General features: G+C 33.7%; 1 protein-coding gene across 5 annotated transcripts in view; it reads right to left on the bottom strand.

Annotated features, from left to right (window-relative positions):
- The window catches only part of PCDH9 (protocadherin 9), a 1,077,972-nt gene that overhangs the window by 694,497 nt on the left and 371,273 nt on the right, over positions 1 to 12,202 (bottom strand). The window lies entirely within an intron of this gene.

The raw sequence follows: 12,202 nt of genomic DNA, 5'->3' as shown, positions 1-12,202 counted from the left end.
AACCATACAGGAATATATGAAATACAACAATATATCAATATATGAAAACAATATAAGAATGTAATTCTTATCTGATATTTTTTCATTTAAAATATTTCCCTTTATATTCCATTAGCATGCACTTACTGTAATAATAGAATATAACCTTCTGAAGGCAGGGGCTTCTTCATTTTTGCTTTTATATACCTAGTACCTAAAACATAGCATATGCTTACAAAATATTTGCTAACTGACTGCCTCCAACGGCTTTCTAACATGGAAACAAGTCTCTCCTTGGGGAGGGGAGAAACAAACTTAAACACACCAACTCTCATTTATTAACAAAATAGGTTTATGCTGATTTTGATAGCATAATGAATTCAACATTTTTAATAACTTTGCTTATCTGAAGGTATAGGTATATCCCAGCCAATACCACTACTTGTTTCCAGGAAAACAATCTTTTAGGTGGAGAGCTATTTCAAGGGGAAGTTATCCCACTGACAGAGTATTATAAATTGCCATTGAGTGAAAGGATGTTACAGCGGGATTTGGAAACGTTAAAGTGGGGTTTGATTTAAATATATTTATGCATTACAAAATAAATTTTGTCTGGACAACATATGTCGGATATATTTATCTTTCAATCCCTGCATATGGTACATAAATATACTTTATTTATTCAAATGTACATAATACACTGCCAATTTACATCCCCATTGGGAGAGGACAGAATGACCCTAATATGAATTCAATCTCCCTAGCATTTTTCTCAGTTTTATTCCCTGTTCATTTGTCTATTTAGTCTAATGTCAACACTTTTCTGTTCACTTTTCTAATAAAAACATAATTAGTAAGTATATAAATCATATATACATATATACGTGCACATGTCTGTTTGTTTATATATGTGTATATATGTTATAACATATACACACACACACACACACACACACAAATCTACTATGTCCTACAGAATAATCAAATATCACACCTAACACATTTTTTTGAAAATGCAAGTGAAACCATTTAAGTCTTCTTTGAGTGGTCAAAAGACACGAAATGGCAGAGTACATTATCAGAGCAATGTTGTGGCACACAAACAGCTCCGAGATTGTATCATATGAATAGCAGTTGACCCTTGAAAAGAGAAGACTCAGAGGTCATAGTAACCATCTTCAAAGATCTGAATGGCTAGCATATGGACAAGGGATTACTTATTGGGCTTAATTTCACAGAACAGAACTAGGAGCAACAAAAGGAAGCTTTCCATGTGGAAATGTTTACAAAAAACAAGAGGACACTTCCCAGCAAATAGAGCTATCCAAATGAAATGGACTACTTAAGAAACAAGTGATTTCCCTTAGTTTTTCAACAAAGGCTGGATGACATCTCATCATCAACTTGGATAGGAGATTCTCACTTCAGCATAGAAAGATGAGATTGATGGTCTCTTAGATCTCTTTCAACTCCACATGTATGGTGCTTGGAAATGCTTTATTTTCATAGTACTTTATTTGAAATAACATTTTCATGCATTGTGGGCATCATAAAAGCCATGATCTTCCTACCCAAATGTTTGGTAACCTAAATACTTCAACCTCCTGTTGAAAAAAACTTCTTTTCCAATAAATTTCTCTGGCTACTCTAGATGAGTTTAATCATTCCTGTATTCTTCCTTTGACCTACAGATACATTTACCCTATTTTCATTTGTACTTAGTCATTTTTTTTTGCAAGCATCAAGTCTGTTTTTATGTGTGTGCATTATATCTCATCAATTACAAATGAAGCTATAAAGGCAAAAACTCTGTTGTCTTTTCTGTCTCCTCACATCAACTGGTAGAATGATCAGCAGAAAGCACATATTCAAAAGAAATTGATTGACTTTTAGTTTTATTCCTTTCTCAGTCAGGTCTCATGGCATACAGTACCTACCTGATTTCTGCCTCAACTATATCCAATCTCTGATCCAACTTTACCTTACCAATTTTAATTTTCCAGAGGCAGTGCTTTAGAATATCTCTAAAAATATTATCTTTACAGATGAAAGATTATGAAATCTGTCACTTGCTCCCCCACACCCAAGCCTATAGGTGAAATCTCCAAGTCCATATCCTAGCATTAGAGGTTTATCATAATCCCACCCCAGTTCATCTCTCTGATCATCTGATTTTTCATTATTCAATTATACAAGCTGTCTGCTTTAGCCTATTTAAAGTTCCTTTAACATGCCTTTTAACTTTTCACTTCTGCACACTGCTTGTACAAATGGCCCTATGCCTGAAATATCATCCACTTTCACCTCCATCCAGTTAAATTGTAGTCACTCAAAGTTAACCCAAAATTTCATTTGCTTTACCAATACCATTCCAAAGTATCTCCTTCTTCTCTAAACACTAAGTGTATATTCCCTTCATTTGGCATTGTTCACATACTACTTTCTGTTTTTAATTAACTGATAGATGTATTACCTTCTCAGGAAGGCTGTAAAGTGCTTAGGGGACAGAGTCTGTGTCTTAACTGGTCTGTATCCTCACCATACACAGTGCACCACCTTGCACATGGTCACCATTTAGTAGGCATTTGTTTGATATATCACTACTTCAGATTTTAAAATTCTAGAAAACTGAATATGCCTCCTTAAATATTACTTGCATAATTTTAATATCTTAGCTTTGTGATGATTTCTAGAGAACAGAGAAAACATTGTAAGTTTCTTGAGGGTAGGTTCTTATCAGTTGGTATCAAGGATAGACAACAGCCTCTTAAATCTACCAAAAGTGCTTGGAATAAACTCATCCCCAGTGCCTTAACAACAACTTATGTCTAAATTGTGTAAATATACAATTATAGTATGTATATGTGGATTTGTTTCTGTATGTATACACACATATATATGTGTGTATTTATGCACAAATGTTTATGTATAAATATGTAACTCCAATCTCAACACATTGTTTCAGAACTCTATCCTCACTGGTGAAGATTAACACCCTGTGGCAGTAGAAGGGGAGGAGGTTGAGTTGACAAAAGTGGGAGAGACCTTCATCTCTTCATTCTCTTGGTTTTCATTGAATCACTTGGAGCTCTGTTACTGCTTTGTGTTTTTGGCTTTGAGAGAGTACCCTAGAAATTCACTAAATTAACAATATTTGAGGAAGCAGACAGATCTATTTCTAGTGAGGTACACCCTCTCTCTGATGACAACAGAGTGAAGTCTAACCCCAACCTTCTTCTTCCCCTTCTAGCATGAACTAAAAATGTTAGAGAAGTTGAGGGAAAATAGGCTAGAGAGGTCATGTCTGTCTCTCTGACTCACACAATAACACTCTCATGCTGCACGTGGGGGACAGCTTTTGCTACATGGGGGGAAATGATACATAATTATGGGTGTAGATTATTAACAATATAAATACTATATATTTAAAAACACACACATGGAGTAACATACATTTAAATTAATATCTTAATCTTTTCCTAGATAAAAACACACCTTTTGATTGGAATAATTAATTAAATGGGCAAAGGGAGACGAAAGCTGTTTTCTGTTACAGTCAAAATGGACTAATCACCTTTCCTATTATTACTCAGCCATATACCATTTCTCTCTTGCTAGTATTGTCTCATATGCTGGAATGGATTCTCCTATGATTTGCTATCAAAGTTGGTCCTTCCTCCAATGTCAAATTCAAAATCCATCATCCCATGAAGCCTTCCTTGATCCATGCCGAATGAAAGCAATCCCTTTAATTTTCTCAAGGACTCTTTTCTTGTTTGTAATTCCTTTGTTCTTTATATTGTAGCTATCTGCATATATAGTTTATTCCTTCTTCCTCCTTTTAGTTTTAAGTTCCTTGAGGGAACAGTCTGTTTTATTTCATTTTTCTATCTTCAGCATGACCTCTTGCATGTGTATGAAGGATCCATTAGATAAATATATTAGCCAAAACTATAGCTAGTCTTACAGCAAAAATAAAGAATAATCATTGGGATAGCTCAAGTGTTCCACAGTTATCCTTCTAATACCAAGAGAAAAGTGTAAAATGATATATTTATAAAGTGTTTTGCAAAACTTAAAGCACTATGTAAATTCTAGCTATTGAAATTGTCATAATTTTTATTACTCGAAGGATCAAAGCATCTAGGTAGGATCCTGTGAGGACACAATTAATGAGGGAGAATAAGAATTACATGGAATGAATAGGCAAGCATAGATGGTCTGCCATCTGAAGTACTGAAGAGAATGCCCATATTGATGGGAAATGTAATGAGTTTAAGTATTATTAGCACCTAGTCAAGCATTTGTACATAGTAAGCATATAAATGGAGTCAAGTTCATGAACATTTAAAATACGTATTCTTAACTGTACTACAGTATAATTTGTTTTCATTATAACCTTTCCCATTTTATTTTATGCATTTAAAATAATATTCTGAAAAGGTGGTCTAGAGTTCTCATTAAACTACCAAAGGAGTCCATGATAAAAAAAAAATAAAGTTATAAACTCCTGCCATGGTGTTGAAAAAAAGCACAGGGCAAATGTATATACTGAGTTGGAGATATGACATGAAATGATGAAAATTATGCATGCGTATCTTTTTAAATGACACAAGCATGTTATAAGAACAAAGCACCTGAAGAAGGAATCTGGCCTAAGAGACATGTCACATAAATACTTATGAGTCTATTTATTGTGTTCCATGGGGATCCAAAAAAAGTAGAAGCTACAATACCTGACATATAGTGCCAAAGACATTTTAAATTATTTGATTCATTTGTTTGTTTGCTTGATTGGTGATTTCACTGATGTAAAGAAATCCAGATCTTCCTGACTCTAAGTCCAGCTAGCCACTACACTATACTGACTCTCACTGAAGGCGTGCTTACTTGAAATAATATGAAATCTGTATAAAAGTAATTATGTTAGTTTAAATGATGAACAGGGTATTGTAATGCATAGCTTGACTCCAGAAGCTTTTCCTGATTCCCCTTAATTTTAGTATTTTTCCTCTGCTGGCTATCTTGAATTTAGCCTAGCTTTATCTTGTGTGTGTGTAGTTTGCATGAGATTTTCCTTGTTAGACTCTGAGTTTCTTGACACCAGAAACTGTCTTTTGCCTTTCTTTGTATCCCTTGTGTTTAGCAAAACATCTAGCACATAAAAGGTACTTAATAAATATTATTTGATTGACGGTCACAGGACTCAGAGCTTTATTCTATTTATAAACATTTTTAAATAAATGATTTAAACCTTTCTGGAGATCATTTACCTTCTTCATTTGTAAAATGGCAGAGTTGGAAAAAGTGGCTTCTGTAATCTAATTCTAAGATCTCACAATTTTATGTTACTCTAAAATTATTCTTATCAAAATGCAGATGATACGTTTATGTAAAAAGTTAGCTGGACAGTCTAGAATATGAAGGAGAAATCAATGCGATGGAATTTAGCAAGAATGCATGTAAGTTTTTGCCTTTAAACTATTTTTTCAAAAAAAAATAGGATGAAGGAAATCTAGCTTAGAAGTAATTCATATGGAAAAAAAAAAATCTCAGCGTTTTAGATGACCAGAAGTGTAATGTAAGCCAATTACATTATATCGTTGTTAAACAAACTAAAATAATTTTTTAGCCCTATAAATGGAACTAGAGTAGCCAGATCACAAGAAATAACAATTTGAAATGTCTTCTTAAATTTGATGTACCATATTTTTAAGGATACCAACATGCTACAGTTTAATATTAAGGAGAAGTTGAGCTGCTGAGGGGTCCTAGAAAAATATCATATAAGAAGCAATTGAAGGAATAGAAACCAATGATGCCCTAGAAATAATATCATATAGAAGTAGCTGAAGAAATACGAACTAAAAATTTATTAAAGGGAGACTTAGACTTCTGATACTATTTTTAAAAACTACTTGGTTTTACCACCATCTGAGCCTATTATTTTTCTTGTTCTTCAAACTCCATAAATTGTGTACATCCCATAAAAATTTGCATCTCAGTAGAGGCTGAGAGCATCCCTATCTTTCTGCCCCCTATAATTCTCTTAGGTCTCCTTATAAGAATATTCTGTATTCTTCAGTATTCCCTGATCTGCTTGCTTTTTCCTTGGTTTTGGAAATTCCCATGCTAAATCAGGACATTACAGGAACAAAATTGTTTTCCATCTCAGGAAGATTTAGTCCCTATCTGATTCATAGGAATTGTTTTCAGTTCCTTTCTTCTTAGAACTTGTCTAGTTCCTAGATATGTAGCTATATCCTTAAATTTTTAAAGGATGCAAAGGAAGGAGTCAACTCAACATGACTGAGGTCTTCTCAATTACTTCCCAGTTAATTTCTCTAGCCTTTCTTCCCCAAATATTCTTTAATCTAAGTGACAGAGAAGAACATGAGAATTAGCAGAGTTCTTTGGGTAAGACGCAGAATAGAAGTTTATATAATTGCATATAGATGTAAATATTGATACATCTATGTATCATATTTACATATATAATTCACTTAATTTTTTAAATATTGAAAATAAATATATTCAAACCAAGTATCTATTTCCTCAGTGATTTTTTTCAGTACTATCATTCTGATTTGCTTATGGGGTAATTTATACATATGTGCCTGACACATATGTGCATATTTATATGTTCACATATATTATTTATATGAATATATCTGTACATACATATATATTCATATTTTGTTTCAAATATTTTTATTTTCTCTAATGAAGAGTTAGAGCCTCATTAAAGATAATATATTAATAATGTCTCAAGGCTTTATATATCACAACAAAATTAATCATTTATGATATTTGATAAGAGTAAGTATATAATAAAATATAGTCAAGATGAGTCCATAACTTGAGTTTAATATTAAAGGGTACATGTCCATAAATTACACTTGAGACTTCAAATATTGCTCAATAATAACCATATTACATGGAATTCACTGAAAAGCTGTTTATTTTCTCTGGTTCAGCCTATGTGATATTTTTCCTTAACAGCAAAAGATAGTTAGTATTTATAAAGGATAGACAAAGACCATCAGCATAGCCCAATCTAGTTGCCTGGTACAATAGGCACAACCCACATAGAAATTACTACTCAGAGGAGCTTTCAGAAGCAGGTATATTATCTTTTAAAGTTTAGGGGCACATTTTCATGTGAATTGAAGCTAATGAAAATCCTTTGTAGCCATTATACCACAAGGGAGGGAAAAAGCAAGTGATAAAAATTATTAACAAAAACATATTCAGCATCGATAACACATATTGTAGTTTTCTTTATTTCAAGAAAAATGCTTGAGTGCTGTTTCTTGCCACTTTTCCCAAGGCAGAATGCAGGAGCGATGTACACTATTATTCTTTTCCTCCTCCTACCTTCCCACAAAATCGAGGTTATTTGCAAAAGATCAATACAGCCATTATAAAATTTGTTTGTTATAATTAAGGAGGTAGGAGTCTTTTATTTTTGTGCACTAGGCCATATTAAGAGACAAGCAAGTTCTGGAGCTAATTGTGTATTCTCTCTACTACACGCATGTGAGTAGGTCTCATTTTTTTTAAGAATGCTTTTGTTAAAACTCCCACAGAACAAGCTATTCTTATCCATTTCAAAAAGCTAGGGATATCCCTATCACCAAGATTTGCCAGAAATTTAAATTTCCTTCTTCTAGAGCACTAATAAAAATGAGAATATACATACATGACCAAGACAATCCCTATTCCAAATATACAATATTTAAAGATGTATGTATGTGTTCTCAAGGACATGAAAAAACTCTTATCAAATACGATTCATTAATATAGATACCCAAAATAAGTTTTCTGAAAAAGATTTTTTACTTGATAAGTTTAGGAAAAACAAGACAGATGTTCAGCATGTTGGATGCACTCCCTGTGGTTAGCTTCCTAGAAAGAACTGATAGAGTCTCATACGATGACCAGGCATGTATGGTTTGTGATTTGCACTGTTAGAGAATACCCAAGTAGATATGGTCACAACCCAATTTGAGCGTCTGAGTAAAACCACATTGAGGCTTGCAAAGTACTTTTCTATAAGGCAAGTTATATAAGTATCTAAGTTATGTCTCTTCTACACATTAGGCAAGGGAAGATTGGAGTGGTGAAATGACTTGCCCAAAGTCACACAGGCAATGAGTAGCAGAGCAAAGATTACATATATCCCAGGTTGTCTGGCTCCAAGTCTCTGGATTCCATTCTACTTTTCACTAAATTGCCACATACAAACTATGCTGTGGTATACAGGTCTACCTTGTTGTGCAAAATAAATGTATTTCCTCCAAATTATTTGTAAATTCAATTACATTTGTTTTGTGAAATGAAATGTATCTTAATATGTTTCCATTTTAAAGCCATTGGCTAGAATTATTCCCTGTAAAGAATCTAGCCTAAGGTATTTTATCTGGAATACATCTAAACCCACACAAACCACATGTTTATTCTCATTCCATTTCACTATGAGCCACATAAACAATTAAAATGGAATAGGAAAAAGTCTTCCATGGCTCTTGAGGTTATACTAGCCTCAAAGAAACTATACAATGATTAAATTCTTAGAGACAACATTAACAAAACACTTGTGTCTCTTTTCTTTAAAGTTCATAAAACAAGCCCTTGCCTTTTCTGAAACTATTCTCTTATCATACATTCTTGATTTGATCTTTTCTCAGCTTAAATGGAGCTGTGATGATGAGTCAGTTTCCCATACCTGTGTCCTTCATATGCAACATTTTTTTTTAATGACACGAGGGAATGATTCAACTGAATAAGTTGGTCCTTTTAGCCAGTTTTCTCTTTTCTTCCTCTATAGTTAAACTCATCAAATGAATTAGTGCTTTATTCATTTAATCAGTACCCATTTTGTGTCTTTATTTTTATTTCCTTTTACAAATAACATTTGCTGGGTTTTTTTTTTTTACTTGTTTTGGAAAACTGTGTTATTTTCATCCGCCCTTAATCTGCTACCTTTTACCTTATCATATATGATTAAGACCTGTGAGGGACATTCTTGATAATGTTGAGTCAAAATAAGAGTAGCAAATTCTTATATTTTTCTGTTTTACTAACCAAAGAAAATGATCTCTGTACTTGAAAGAATCTAGATGGAAAGGGCTAATGGGTTGATCAAGTAAAAGATAATTAGGAAAATGGAAAAAATAGCCATTGGAAATCTATCTGCCCTTGATGAGTTCAAGCCATCAGGGCCAGATGATCTTTATCTTACAGAACTAAAAAAAAAAATGTTAGATACTATTGAGCTACTACTATCAGTAATCTCTGAAAGACTGTACAAAAAGAAGTGTTACAGGGCTATAAAAAGAACAAACATGATTTTCCAAAAAGGCTTGGTGGGCAGAGGAGATAGGAAGAGAAGGAAACCTGGACTCGACAGCCAGGGAGCTTGGTTTTAATTCCTGACAAAATTCTAGAGGATATTAAATATTAGCAAACATTTAAAAATTAAAACAAAGGAAACATTGATCTTAAAGAACCAGCATAGCTTCAAGAACACATCATATTAGATTAAACTAATTTCCATTTTTGACAGGTTTCATAGGCTAGTGGATCAGGGAAATGTTGCAGATAGAATTTATCTAGATTTTCACAAAGCGTATAACAAAATCCACTACATCACATTATCTTCCTTGGCTGAATCAGTGGAGGGGAGAGAAGAGAAAGACATATCAGATTGCTCCAACATTTCTGCATTATGCTTCTTTTTTGACTGAATAATCAATCAACATCAGTCCATCCAGACTTAATAAAGCAACCAGTTAAAATCACTGATGACTGGCCTGATAGCGACTGACAACCAAGTTAGGCAGTGGTATTGGTAGAAGGTGGGGGAGGAAGTGATACCCCTCCCTTACATCTTACCACTTTCCAGATTTATGGGGCTTCTTTGACTCAAAAAAATTCTACATGCAAGACCAGTATAAAATATAGGTATGTAAAAATATTGGCCTCCATCTTAGTCAACAAATTAACTTTGCATGGCACACACTGCTCCTCATTCCAATTGGTTTCACTCCAGGTTCATTTAGTTCATTGACTCTAAGCACTGGACATTGCCTCCGACGTGCAGAGATTCTGTCTATATCACCCTAAACAAGCCTCTGCTTGAAGACCCCCAGCAATTGGTAATGAACTAAGTTAAAATAGTGGTGGATTTGCAGTCAAAGACCCAAGTTCTAACTCCAGTGCTCTTTTACTTGGTCCATGAATTTGGGAAAGTTATTTAACCTCTCCGAGGTTTCAGTTTCTTCATCCGTAAAATGAGGAATTTGAACCAAATTACCCCAAAGGTCCCTTCCAAATCTAAATCTATAATTTTATGAACCCCAAATTAGCCAATTACATTTAACTTTTGAACAACTCTGATTATTTTGAATCTTTTCCTTGTATAAAGTTGAAATCAGCTCTGTGAACTTCCACTGACCGTAGTTCTGCCCTTTGGGGCCATTTAGGGAAAGTCTAATTCCTCTTCCATGTGACAACTCTTGAAACACTAGAAGAAATCTGTCTTATTTATCCAAGTTTTCTCTCTTTCCAACTAAATACACTTAATTTTTTTAAGTGATCCTTGTTCCTCAGCTTGTCAACATCCTTCCTAAATTTTGAAGTCTGGAACAATACATGATAGATGGCTCTACACTAGATAGGGAGAGCCAGGTTAGACATTCCTTTGGCTCAAATCTTAGGGACTTCAGATCCTATCTTAGTGCAATCTCCTCCTTTCCCAACCCATTAAGATCAAAACTATTTGCCCAAGCCTTACATTATCCCTAAGGTAAAAAATACCTGATAGAGAACCAGTCATGCTATATACCAATTCTTTGAATTTCCTTCTCCTCTAATTTCCCTAATAGAAACCCTGGTCTATACCTGCCTCCTCTATATATTGTACTCCTCTATATACTGTCTCCTCTATCAGCCTGTAAGACAAGGGCTTTCTTCCACATATTCATTGAAGATGGTACTTTGTCACATAAGAAACAATGTTTTAAAAATGCTTACTGAATTAATCACTCCTGTATAAAATGAGAGCTGTAGGATCAATGATTCAAGTTACTACTAATAAAAAAATTCTTTCCAAAAAATACTTTTCATGATGAACTTTTGTAGGTAAGGAATTATTGACACAGACAAGGAAACTTTTTTACAAATAAGGAAACTGAGGTTTAGAGAAATTAAGGGGCATTTCCATTTATACACACAAGCCAGAGCCAAAGTTGATCCAGTTCTCCTGACTCCATGAGAACTCTAATTCTCTGCCTCTTAATATTAAGTTGAGATTATTGATGTTGCTTAACTAAGCATTAGTAGAGAATATTCTTGAAGTTGTCTTCCATTGGTAGTGATGAACCAGGACACTCTCTCCATTCACATTCTCTGTGCACTAACAGCATGGAAGTAGAAGGAACAGGATATGAGGAGGAGATAAACATTTATCAAGAACCTACTATGTGTCAGTTACTCTGTATTTTAAAAATACTATCTCAAAGACTTACAATGGGCCTATTCTGGGCATATGGTATAACTTGTGGATATGAATCAGAAAATGCTCCATGTGGGATTTGATAGAAGTAGAAGCTGTTTTTATTTAGATGCCCAATGTGGAAACAGAGCATTATAAAGATCAGTTCATAATCTTCCAATAAAATTGAATAAGGCTAAATTAAATAGATGAAATGATTCATTTTTCCTTACTTCATATTTCTGTAAGTGAAGCATTATAAGGGAGTTTCAGAGAATCAGAGTACTATTCAGAGTAATTTTCTGCCTTAGAGAATACAAAATTATATCACTGTATCCTCAGAAGGAAAAAAAAATTTCAAACTAGAAGGATTTAGTCAAATAACTAAACACAGATCAGGCTAAATAAATCCACAAATACTAACCTAAGCTTTTATCAATTTAAAAGGCAGCTCATACAGAAGAAAAGAAAAATGGTGATATGCAATCTAGACATTTTGGTTTATTCTTTTTTTAAAAGAATTCCATTCTTCTTTCCCAATTTTTTAATGTTCTATATCCTAAACCAAATGAGGTTCTCAATATTTCCCTATTTCTACAATTTAATTAAAAGCGCAGCTGCCATCTAGGGTAACCAATAAATAGTTTTCTATGTGTTTGCCATGGCCTAAATTATATTTTGGAGCATTCTGTGCCCCCAAAAATGTTTTAGTAGCTATAAAGGTCT

The sequence above is a fragment of the Notamacropus eugenii genome, chromosome 6 (genome assembly GCF_028372415.1).
Source record: "Notamacropus eugenii isolate mMacEug1 chromosome 6, mMacEug1.pri_v2, whole genome shotgun sequence".
Classification (NCBI taxonomy): Eukaryota; Metazoa; Chordata; class Mammalia; order Diprotodontia; family Macropodidae; genus Notamacropus; species Notamacropus eugenii.
Note: the sequence above shows the minus strand (reverse complement) of the source record. Positions and strands in the feature narration are given on the sequence as shown.